Below are 12,916 nucleotides of genomic sequence, written 5' to 3'. Positions count from 1 at the left end.
CAGCAGGAAAATGTGTCGACCCTCCATTATGCATAAGCTACACATCAGCCTGAGAATCTGAGAAAGGATGCAGTTGCACTCAGCACCACAAAGCCAAACTCAGAGGAGGATCCAGAACAGGTTCAGTGGTGTGGTGACATCCCCATTTCTGACCATGCCACAGAAGCAGCATCTGGAGACTTCTTTAAATCGAGGGAGGTAAGAATTCCACCTCTTTCCACTCCATGCTCAGAGATGCATTCCCACCCCTCCCCTGCCCGCCAGGCCATTCTGTCCGGCCCACGGGGCCCCTAAAAATTTTAGAAAATTAATGTTACTGTGCCCTGAGCTGCCTGTCATGCAGCCCTCAATGGTTTGCTGAAACTCAGTAAGTGGACCTCTGCCCAAAATAATTGCCCATCCCTGCCCCAGTGGGTGGTCTCTGTGGCATTATCTGGACAAGGAGAATAGGTCTGATGTTAGTGTACTAGCTAACATGTTCCACCCAGTACACTTGAAAGGAATATACTGCCTTTAAAACATGCTAAATGCATTGAATTAGAGCTTAGATTATCTCCACACTTCAGAGCATACCTGTGTCTGGGCTCTCGTGCATGCAGACCTGTGATGATTAACAAGCCTACCCCCATGTATCCATTCTGTAAAACTGTACATAGTCTTTATCTATGTGGCCATATCTACATTAGCAGTATGGATGCTGGGGTTTGTCCATAGGACATTGCTGAGGCCGAGGGCGTGTACTAAGCAAGTTCTTAGCATCACTATGAGCTGCAATAAGTCTGCTTATAGCATGATGCAGTGCAGTGCAGGGATAGCCAAGAGATCTCTGAACAAGCTAGGTTGCATGCTAGAGGCAGTATAGTTGTATCAGTGCAGTACTCCATCTGGGTTAATATGCTTGGTTTCTCAGCAGGGCTGAGTAAGTCAGGCAGAATGCTATGTTAATATGGCTACATTGCTTCTGGTTCAAAAATTAGCTTGTTTACAACCACCTTGAGTATCTCTATATAGAAGCACACTGTGCAGTATAGATATACCCTAGGAGTTGCTTCTTCATATGGCAGTGTCTCCATCCCTCCTGGGCTTCTATGTGGACTGTTCTTAGTCTACCAGTGCACTTTATTGAGGCACTTCCACTTCTGCACACTCCTGGCTTCGGTCCCATCCAGCCACTGCGAAGCCAGAGATACAGTATGGCTGCATGAATTGTTCCTGCTTGTGGCTGAAATGTCATTGAAGCAGGAGATAGATAGAAGTACTGCAACATAGTGGATAGCTTTTCAACAGCAGTTTCTGATCCGTGGCAGCAACAGGAGGGATTTTCATTCATAGCAGATTGGAGACATCTGTTGTATGCTGCAGTCATTGTGGATCTAATATATAGGCTGGGACATCTGGTGTGCACCAGGTAGCACAGTGAGTTGGGTCACATTGTTTTGCACACCTGACTTGACCATCCGTGACTCCAGATTGTTCCATGTGAGGTGGAACAGACCTTCATGGAGCTGGGTGAAGAGCTTGCCCTGACCTGCCAGCACCAGCGCACACACATGAAGGAGTACCCACCAGGCCAGAATCAGGTTGCTGTTGCCAACTGGATGTCAACGGCCCCAAACCACTACTGGCCCATGGCTAACCAATTTTTTCTCTGTTATAGCAGTGGCAGAGTGTTGGCAGTGCCCTCATCTCATGATTTTACATGTTTCTGGTTTTATACCTTGTATCTGTGTAGGAGTGCCTGAAGTGGTGATTTGGGGAAAACTTTGAGTAAATGTTTGCCTATGAACACAGGGGATCAGACCCAATGGTTCAGGAGGCCCCTTTACAGTCCTATGGTCCTATATAACCTGCTTGGCAGGTCAACTGTTGGTGTTATAGTAGGGGAGGAGGTTTGTGCAGCAATTAATACTTGGTGGTTTTAATTCACATGTTGAATATAATTAATATGCTGGAAAAATAGCTGATTTTGAGGGACTGGGCATCCCAAAATATGCTGGGGCCACTGGTGTCACATATGCTCCCAGTTTGCCTTCCACGTAAATATATCAACCAGCAAGGATTCTGCTCTATTATGAAGCCTTTGGTCAACCTTAAGGGCAGGTTCATTAATACCAGTAGGGGAAGAACTGGAAAGGTGCATGACACTAGGGCAGTGAGGAGATTTGGCATTTATGTTTCTTTGCCTCTTCTGTAGGGAGCCCTGCATACCCTTTGTTTGCCTGGTTTATGAAAAGTACCCTGAACTGCAAGCACCTGAAAGAAGTTTTAATGTGGGTATAACATGATGGTGGAAGGATTTCATGTGCAGGTGGTGGGGGTGAGATGAAACACACCTACGCCTGTCGCTTTAACTGAAGTCATATCTGCACTGCAGACTTACTGTGCCAGGCAGCATGAGGCTGAAATGCTGTGCACTGCTCCACTGAACTGGACACAGAGTAGCCATGCCTGGGTGTGACAAAACCCTGGGTGTCTGGATGCTCCCAGCATTACGCCTTGGGTTTGTGTAAATGTATTGGTCCCCCACTCTGCTGAATGGGAATGTGCAGGTTATTAATTTGCCCAGAAATCATGATTTGCCACTGGTATTTTGGTAAAGTAACAGAAAAACAAAAGGGTTTATGACAAGGAAGAGCAAATGATGTGAAAAATAAAAGGTGATCAAATGCTTTGACAACAGAACAAAACTGACAAAATCCTTACCCTGCATTTACACTACCACTCAGCCCCCATAAAAATTCCTGTGAAAATTTCCCAGGGTCCACCTCCCCTCAGTCACAGCTAGCTCCCTCAGCTGGGAATCTCCATTCCCCCTCTCCTCGCCAGGAACCCCTTCCCTCTCATCATTCCCTAATGGTTGTGGCATCCACCTCCTCCCCTGCCTACCTTCAGGGGAGCCAGAGAATCCTCTAGAGCGGTGGTGCTCAAGGTTTTGGCCCTGTAGGCCAGAAGAGTGATGCTGGGCTAGTCCACAGGTGAATCGAGTCCTGCATACCAGGATTGGGCCCTGCTCTGCCTCCACCTGGCCCCACATGCTGGGATAGGTCCTTGGGTCCCCACATGCCAGAATCAAGCTCAGACCCAGTACTGACCCTACTCAACCCCATATGCTGGGCTCAGGTCGTGGGGCCCCATGCATCTGGATTGGGCTCTGGTGGCCAGTATTGCCCACTCCTGGCCTCATGTGCTAGAATTGGGCCTGACACACTGGGATTGGGTTGTGGGGCCTAGTGCTGCCCCCACCTAACCCCACACTCCAGGACTGGAGCACACACTACCCTGCACATACGATCTGGTATGGAGGGCTCAGCATTCTCCACAGATCTGGAAATTTGGCAATAAGAGAATAGTACCACTGCCCCCACCCCCGACCAAGTTTTCAAACTCATGGGGAGCCCCATAGACTAGTGCCTGAGGGACAGATCTGGCCCGCAGGCTGGAGGTTGAATACCCCTGTTCTAGAGTTTTTTTACCTATGGATCAGTAACATCATGCCTGACTGCAGGCAAGTTAATTAGCCCCAGGGCAACTCAATCTGCATGTACTTGTGTTAATTAGCCCTCCTGCAGCACTATGTGGATGTAATTATACCTGAAGTGTCAAACCACCTAGTTCTGTAGGCCAGATTAGTGACACGGGGTTGGTGTGCGGACCAGATTGGGCTGGTGTGTGGGGTTGGTCCACGCTGGATCTAGCCAGTCCATGGCTACAGTTTGTTTGTCTTTCAGATCTGGCTGCAGGCTGACCCCACACATTGGCCTGATCCTGTCACACAGACCTGCCCCATATACTGAATCAGGACGCTAATGACTCTGTGGACCAAAACCATGTGCCAGAGTTGAATTGACCCCACACTCCAGCCCAATCCAGCCCACTGACTGGCACCACATGCCAAATTGGGCTGCAGACTAAACCTTCATGCTGACTGGATCCAGTGCATAGAGTTATGTCACCTGGTCCACGAGGTTCCCCAGGGCAGCTGCTACACACAGGGCAGTACCAGCTACCACTGTGCCAATGATGATGATGTAGTCAGTTACTGCTGTGGTGACCTTCAAGACCTGAAGGTCTGTAAGGATCTAACATTGTCTCCATGAAAAGCTCTCTGCCTTGTCCGTAAACAAAGGAACTGAGGAATTTTGGCAGAGGTTTCAAACCTCCATCCATAGGCTTGTGCTGAATCCATTGCCTATATCACCTCTCAACACCAAGACTGGCTCAATGAGACCAGTGCTGAATTTCAAGCCCTCTTCAACCGGAAGAGAAGAGCTCATTCTGCTTGGCAAGGTGACATTTCATCTCAGCAGAAGAAGGAGATGTATCAGCTCCTCAAAACTGAAGCTCAAAGGAGGATCCAGGAAATCAAAAATCAGTCATGGCAAGATAAAGCCAAGGAGATCCAGCTCTATGCTGACAAATGTGACATGCATAGTTTTTTTCCAGGCAATAAAAAACATCTACAGCCCAGCTTTCCACAGTCCTACTTTCCTGTGATTGCAGGATAGGTTAACACTCCACAAAGACAATTAATCTATCCAAGCTAGATGGAAAGAGCACTTTGAGGCACTCCTGAACTGTGAGTTGTGGCAGATATCACCATTGAGTCCATCACCTAGCATCCCCTATCCTAAATGAAGTCTGGCATGCCATCAAGAAAACCAAGAACAACAAGGTTACTGGTCCGGATGGCATACCTGTTGAAATCTACAAGGCTGGAAGTGAGGAACTGGTACTGAGACTCCACAAATTTATTCTCCAAATTTAGAACAACAGAGAGATCCGTGAGACCTGAGGAATGCCAACATCATGACTATCTTCAAAAAAGGGGATAAGTCTGTGTGTGGGATCTATCAAGGTATCACCCTCCTTTCCACAACAGGCAAAATCTTTTCCCATATTATCCTGAATTGTCTTCTACCTATTGCCGAGGAAGTCCTGCCAGAATCTCAGTGTGGTTTTCCTAGGGCAATTGACATCATCTTTGTTGCCCATCAGGTCCAAGAAAAGTGTCAGGCACAGCATCGGGACCTGTATATGGCTTTCATTGACCTTACTAAGTAGGGCTGTGCAAGGCTTCGGACCATGCTTCGGATCTGGAGAAGCTTCGGACTCTTCGGTGTCTGAAGCAGCATGTCTGGATCAAAGCACTGGCTTCGTTAGGCTTTCCAAAGTGGTTTGTAGCTTCCAAAGTGCTTTGTAAAAGCTTTGGAGCCGCTTCGGAGATCCGGCCATAGTGTATAATGGAGAAACAATGAAATATCTATAACTTTGTTGTTTTTGTCTGATTTGGATGAAATTTGCAGAGGTTGTAGCCTCTGCTGAGAGCATGAAGCCTGCCAAGTTTCAAGTTGCAGGGGTTCGGGGGGAACTGCATCCAAATTCTTGAAAGAAAACTCACGTCACGTCTATGTGTTACAACACAGGGGGGTGAAAACTGCAGGGATGCTAGCCCCTGGTGAGGCCACAAAGCCTGCCAAGTTTCAAGTTGCAGGGGTTCGGGGGGAACTGCATCCAAATTCTTGAAAGAAAACTCACGTCATGTCTATGTGTTGCAACACAGGGGGGTGAAAACTGCAGGGATGCTAGCCCCTGGTGAGGCCACAAAGCCTGCCAAGTTTCAAGTTGCAGGGGTTCGGGGGGAACTGCATCCAAATTCTTGAAAGAAAACTCACGTCATGTCTATGTGTTGCAACACAGGGGGGTGAAAACTGCAGGGATGCTAGCCCCTGGTGAGGCCACAAAGCCTGCCAAGTTTCAAGAAGATTGGTGCAGGGGTTTGGGGGGAACTGCATCTCAAGCTGCTGACAGGCAAAACTCGTGATATGGGTGCTTGTGCAACTGACTGTCTCTGTCTTGGGGGGAACTACTGCAGGCCTGGCTGCTAAGCTACTGTGTTACCAGTTACCAATCATGATTCACTCAGGGCCCAGCTCAATGTAACCAGTTAATTAGCATCAATTAACACTTACAGAACCAGAGACTAAGGAAAGGAAATAATCAATACAGACAATCAACTGCCCCAAGACAGACAGTCAGTTGCACAAGCACCCATATCACGAGTTTTGCCTGTCAGCAGCTAGAGGTGCAGGGCCACAGAACCCAGAAGCCCTGCACCAATCTCCTCGACAGCTGGCAGGCTTTGTGGCCACAGCAGGGGCTACCATCCCTGCAGCTTTCACCCTGCTGCACCTTAACACACACAGTGTCACCCATGTCACGAGTCTTGCTTGTCCGCAGCTTGAGGTGCAGTTCCCCCCAAACCCCTGCACCAATCTTCTTGAAACTTGGCATGCTTTGTGGGTTTTACCAGGGGCTACCACCCCTGCAGTTTTCACCCCTTGTGTTGTAACACATAGATGTGACATGAGTTTTCTTTCAAGAATTTGGGGTGCAGTTCCCCCCAAACTCCTGCACTGATCTTCGTGAAACTTGACGGACTTCATGCTCTCAGGAGAGGCTACCACCCCTGCAATTTTCATCCAAATCAGACAAAAAACAACAAAGTTATAGATATTTAATTGATTCCCCATTATACCCTATGGCCAGATCTCCGAGGTGGCTCTGAAGCTTCAAGCCACTTTAGCCAGATTGAAGCGAAAACCTAGTCCAGAGCTCCGGATCAGATCCCTGGCATCTGAAGCAGCCAGATCCGAAGCCGGATCAAATAGCTGCCAACTCACACAGGCCTAGTGCTAAGGCCTTTGATTCAATTAATCATGAAGCCTTGTGGAAAGTACTGGCCAGATTTGGAAGCCCTGAAAAGTATGTTAAGGTCCTGAGGCTTATCCACAACCAGATGACTGTAACTGTTCTATATAGTGGATTGGAGACAGATACATTTGTAATCTGAACTGGGATCAAGCAAGGATGTGTCATCGCCCCAACTCTAGTCTTTATTTTTTGACAGTCATCCTGGTTCTCTTTAAGGATTGCATTTCTTCCAGATGACATTGGATACCAAATGGACGGAGGGCTTGTCAATCTGTTTTTGCTCAAAGACCAAAGTACTCATCAAGCCATCCTTGACCTTAAATATGCTGATTACCATGCCATCCTTGTGCATACAGAGGAAAACCTCCAGGCTGTGCCGTATCTTGTTTGAGAAGCCTACCAAAATTTGGGTCTCTCTCTCAACATTGAGAAGACTAAACTGCTTCATCAGCCTGCCCTGGGCCAAGAGTGTGACCACCCTCCCCAAAATACCATTGAGGGAAAGACCCTGGGGAGGTAGCTGAGCACTTCCCCTACCTCAACAGACACCTCTCCTAGAGAGTGAAAATTGATGAGGAGATCCAGCACAGGATCTGGTGCATCAGTGCCTCCTTTAGGAAATTGCTTTGGTGCATCTTTATTCATTATGATCTCTGGAAAGGCACCAAGATCCAGGTCTCCAGTGCATTCATCACCCCCATCCTCCTCTATGGATGTGAAACATGAGTGCCCTACACTGTCATCTCAAGAGCCTGGAGAAGTATTGCCAACGATGCCTCTGGAAAATCTTCCACATCAAATGGGAAGGTCACCACACAAATACCAGCTTTGTTGCTGAAGCCAATGTTACCAACATTGAGTTGGTGATCTTTAAGCACCAACTTTGCTGGACTGGACATCATATGCAGATGCCTGACTCTTGACTCCCCAAATAATCTCTACTCCCATCTTAGTAATGGCATAAGATCTCACGGTGGCCAGAGGAAATGCCACAAGGACACATTAAAGGCATACCTCAAGAAAACAGTACCATGAGCTGGGAGGAGCTGGGTGCTAACTGAGAGAAAGAGCCATGGGAGATCAAAGAAAAACACCAGAAAAGGCAGCAAAGCAGCCCTGCACTTACCTGGTCCCAGAACCGACACCCTGCACCATGCCTGAGACGTGGCCCCTCACTCTGGATTGGAGGAGAGGCACCCGGCAGTGTTACTTCTGTCCCCAGCAAGGGGCAATACAAAAAGGATGGCACTGAACCGTGGTTCAGAGACACTTCCAGAGCTACTGGAAGCCAGAAGTCAGAGTCCTCCAGCAGGCAGGAGCTAAAGTGCCTGCAAGCAGCAGAAGCTGGCCAAAGGGTCACCCACTAATACTAAGGAGCTGTCTTGGGGAAGGAAGAGGATTTGAGCCCCAACTACTTACCCAGGGTGGATTACCTGTGACGAGCATAGGAAGCAGACTCATTGTGGATGTATGAAGTGTGGAGATGGGATGGTGAGCAGTATCACTGGTGATTTCCCATTTGTTTGCTTCAATTATTAGTTGTGCATGTTTTCAAGAAGAAATACACCTTCCATGGCCACATTAAGGACTTTAGTTACAGACACTGGATGGGTGAGGAGCCCAGAAAGGGGACCTGTGCCCAGTGAGGGGAAGAATCAGAGTTTATATAAGAGATCAGAGTCTCACCCCAAAGCAGTGGAAAGCCGAAGACTGATTTTTTTCGTTGCTCCTTGTTTTTCTTTTTCCTTTGCTTGGTTAAGCCTTGTATAAGGACAGGTGGCTGCCAAAAAGTGCCGGGTAAAATTGTGTGTCCTGTAGTCTTAGTCACTGAAGAACTGACAAGCCCAGGGAACACAGAGCTGCATGGAGTGAGCGGACCTCTGAATATTGAGTTGAGGAGGACTCTGTTCAGAAAGTGATCTGTGCAATTATTTCCTTTTATAGTCTACACGTACCTAAGCATCATATCCTGCCGGTACTTATAGAAGGTGAAGAGAGACCTTCGAGCTGGGAATTTACGTGATACTTCAACTGGTGTGGTAAAGGTGAGGTAGAGGGGAGGTTGGAGCCCCACAAGAAGACTGGCCTATTGTTCTTGGAATAATCATTGGTCCATTTTCTCCAACTCCCAGAAAATTATGTTGTAACACCAAGACATGGCAGGAGAGAACACTCCATCTGAGCAAACTGGACCATGGTGTTCCTAGACCGAATCTTAACAGTGCAGGCCCACTGCATCCCGAGTAGGCAGAACACTGGCTTCACGAAGGGGTTGAACTAACAGTAACTAAGTCCAGTAGCACTGCAATCTCAACCAGTCATCAGCCTGTTTTGAGATAAAGCATCTTGCCCTTGAAGTCAAGAAGAAAGAGTGGAGGAAGGAAAAGGGGAGAAATCCTAGTCTGCATCCTATTCTTCTCTGTGGAAAGATCTGCAGCTTCTAAAGACCTCAAGATGGATCAATGAGCCGTGATAGAGATCATCCTCAAATTGAGGGATTGCTGATGATGGGAGCTACTTTTGTACCCCCCCCCCCCACACACACACACACACAAAGGCAGGACCTGGAGCTGCTGCCCTGGTCACCTCTCCCTGCTCCCCTCCAGTTACATTACTGGGACTTCCCACAAGTCCAGAAATTTGGTGGTGGGGGGAGGTGGTAGTGCTAATTGCTGTGGCTCTAAGAGCTATTAATACAGCCACTGCTCCTCTGCTGAAAATTTCCAGACCTGTGAGGTAGATCAGTGCTTCTCAAAGTGGTGGTCCGCGGACCGGTGCCGGTCCATGAGCCACTGGTCGCCAGTCCGCAGTCAGTTGCCAGGAAAGAAAGAAATATATTTTCAGAAGCATAACATTGCTATGTCATAGCGCCACAGTTCATATGTTCCAACACTCCAGGTGACATCACATCATGTGAGGTGAGGAAAGAGAAAGAAACAGCCAGTCGCACATTTGTGTAGCGCTGTTACATGCAGTTGCTGCCACCGGCTGAACCGGGCACCGGTCCCTGGCCCGCTGGAAAAAAACCTGCCAGTCCACCACATCAGATAGTTTGAGAAGCACTGAGCTAGATGACATAGTTCTGTGGGCTGGATCTGGGCCATGGGCCATAGATTGAGCACCATTGCCTTACATTATTTCTGGTTCTACAGGTGGCCTACAAAGAGACGTATTTGGGCATGCCACTGCCTAGTATGGCAAAGTTGCAGTGTAGATATGGCCTGGGTCAGATAGACTGGTTAAGTCTGCTTTGCACTGTCTACACCGCACTTTTCCAGTGTGATGAATAGAACATGTGAGCTAGCATATGCTAGCATCAGTCCTGTTCTCCTGTGAGAGATATTTAGCCTTGTATCAGCAGGGAACTCTCCTATGTCAGGGGAAGCCCCAGCTCTTTGCAGCAGCTCTTTGCATTGCCAGCTAAGTGACCGGAACAGGAGAGAGACTGAGCCCTCTTGGTTTTTTGCTTGCTATAAATGGTGCTCTGAATGCTCAGGCTACTTTCTTTTCCACTTTATTGTTCAAAATATGTATAATTACAACATTTGTTTTAAAAACTGGTTATTGGAGCATTCCAAATATTCAGGATATGCCCTCTTTTTAAGGGTTAGGTTGTGGATTTTGAGTTCTTCTTCAGCTATTGTGTTGCCTGTATCCATGCCAAGTATTTAAAAGATCTGGGTGAAAGCTGATGCCATATCCAGTTTCACTCCCAAGAGGTTGCTGAGCAGAGTCCAGAAGATTTGTATCCAGGAATGGCACAGAAATTATTTTTACTAGTTATAAAAGCAATAGAGTCCGTGATTTATTTATATTTACTGAATGCCTTCAGGGTGCTCAGTACTGTATAAACATCTTCTGCCCCAAGTTATTAATACTATCAGACATGAACAGGGACAAGATGGAAATACAGTACGTGAAATATTCCTAGCCTCAAAAATTGAAGGCAGAGTTAAGATTGAGACTGCATAGCACAAATTTACCTTTGGGGAAATCATGTTACTGAAACTTAATAGTTTAAAAATAACTCATTGCTCAGAAGAGAAGAAATTTTCATTTGAGGTACTAACTCTCCAACTATTCCCACCCAGCCTTCACTGCTTGGCCTGAAACAGTCATCTATTGCTATATTAAATTTATGTTGGCTTTATTGAGTGTAGAGTTCTCTGTGGTCTTTTGCTGTATGATGATAATGAACACCTTCTGGTATGAGGACAACAAATATCTCCACCATTCTGATCTGTATGGAGTACAAGCAGGGTATCTAGATTGCACTGGATAATAATACAGCTGATATGTTTAGGATGAACGGAGTACAGGAGAGGTTCTCTGTCTTCTGACTGGCAGGTGGAACTGGAAAGAAGCTACAAGAATGTTCCCAGAATAAATGTGAATGCAGGGAGCATACAGTGGAGTTGCCAACCCATAACTGGTTTGAGGATAGGGGCTGAAGGGGATAAAGGGGCTCTCTGGCTCATATGTACAGGGTAAGAGCCAAGGCATGCGGAACCATGTTAGTACAAGGAAAAGTAGGGTTTCTTGTACAGTGAGATAGCTAATACATTGTAAAATCTTAGTGTAAACAAGGCAATTGCAGTTTTACTAAAATGTAAGTGGTTGAAGTGAACCCTGAGGGGACTATATTCCTTAATGAAAGCCTCAGTGATAACAAAAGTATACAGTAGGCCACAGCTGGGTCAGTGATGCTTATAACTTTTGTGAGGCATCTTAAAAGACAGAGGTCCATCAAAAAGGCTCTGCTGTCCTATTTAAATATTTCATAACTGGGTCAGTGACAGTTGTCATGTTTGTAAGTGCCACGTTGGACAGAAGCCCACAGAAATGACAACATGGCCAACAGCTATCATAAATCTAAAGTAGGGGTTTCACAAAAATGGCAACCCTGCCTGGAGGAGGTTCAACACTTTCTGTTTTGTCCCTAAATATGTTTTTAATTTGAAAACAGAAATTTGTGGATCCAGTTAATTCTGTAGGGTGCTTGTACATGTTCATGGGTTTCTTTAGATCAATTCTAGTACTCAGCAAGGGCCAGCTCATAAGTATAGGTTGATTTTATTGATATATTTTTTAAAAAGACTCTGTCTACTTGAAACTGATCAAACTTTAAAATAAGTTAAAAGAACTATCATGTAATACTCCTCAAAATGGGAAACTGACTGAGAAATGTTGCCAAATGACAAAAATAAGCAATAGAAAGACTATATTTTAATCTAATCTCTTTCAGCTCTAGTCATTCAGTGACCTACTAACAATAGTAGATTAAAATCTGAGACTGTAGTGTAATTTTGATGTTGATATCCCTATCAGACAATTTTACAAAATTCTGTAGTTAAAAAAATCTCTTCTGAGCTGAAGATAAAGATAAGAATTGTAAATAAAAACGGAGTCTTTAAAAACTTAAAAGAGGATCAGAAACAGCCCTCAGGCTGTGGCAGGGTATCTAATGCAATTTCTCTCTCCCCTTTGTAGGTTAAAGAAAATAAATAATTAAAGTCCTGGTCCAGTACCTAGTGAAGTCACCCAAGCTAGTTTTGATTTCTGTGGGTATTGAGTAAGGCCTAAATGGGAAAAGGAGATGTCACCTCCTTTCACATTATAGGTATAAGTTTTCACAATGCATTTTAAATATGTATGCCTTGTTTCAAAAGAGTTAATATAACATTGCAATGCAAGCCTCCAGTCCTGTAATCAGACCGGCATAGCTGCCGGGTCCCTGTCCTTGTTATGTACCAGCAGAATTCAGTGGATGTGCCTTTACAGATCTGATTGCAAGACTGAAGCCTAAGATCGTTACGTGGTACTGGGCAGCAACTGAACAAGATGGCAAATCTCTCCCCTCACAGATGTTGGAGTTGCACCATAAGGAATACAGCTTTGTGTACTCTGTTCTTTACAAATTTATCTTAATATTAGTCACACGCCCTGTATCACATTGAAAAAATAACTGGCTTATTGGTTCCAGCTACACTGGAATTTTGTCTTTGTGTACAGCAGAGATAACTGGCTGTTTATTCAACCTTTGCTGCTGGCTTCTTGGAAAGTTATTTGTAGGAGCTGGAAAAACCCTGACTCTCCTTCTCTCTTGGAATAGGTTCAACACGCCTGGAATAGGTTCAGCAAGAGTGACATTAAGGAAATCTGCACAGCTCCATTAGCTGTGTAAACAAGGATTATTAACAATTAT

This window comes from Alligator sinensis, unplaced genomic scaffold (assembly GCF_000455745.1).
Source record: "Alligator sinensis unplaced genomic scaffold, ASM45574v1 scaffold243_1, whole genome shotgun sequence".
NCBI classification, from domain to species: domain Eukaryota; kingdom Metazoa; phylum Chordata; order Crocodylia; family Alligatoridae; genus Alligator; species Alligator sinensis.
This window is presented reverse-complemented; position numbering follows the sequence as displayed.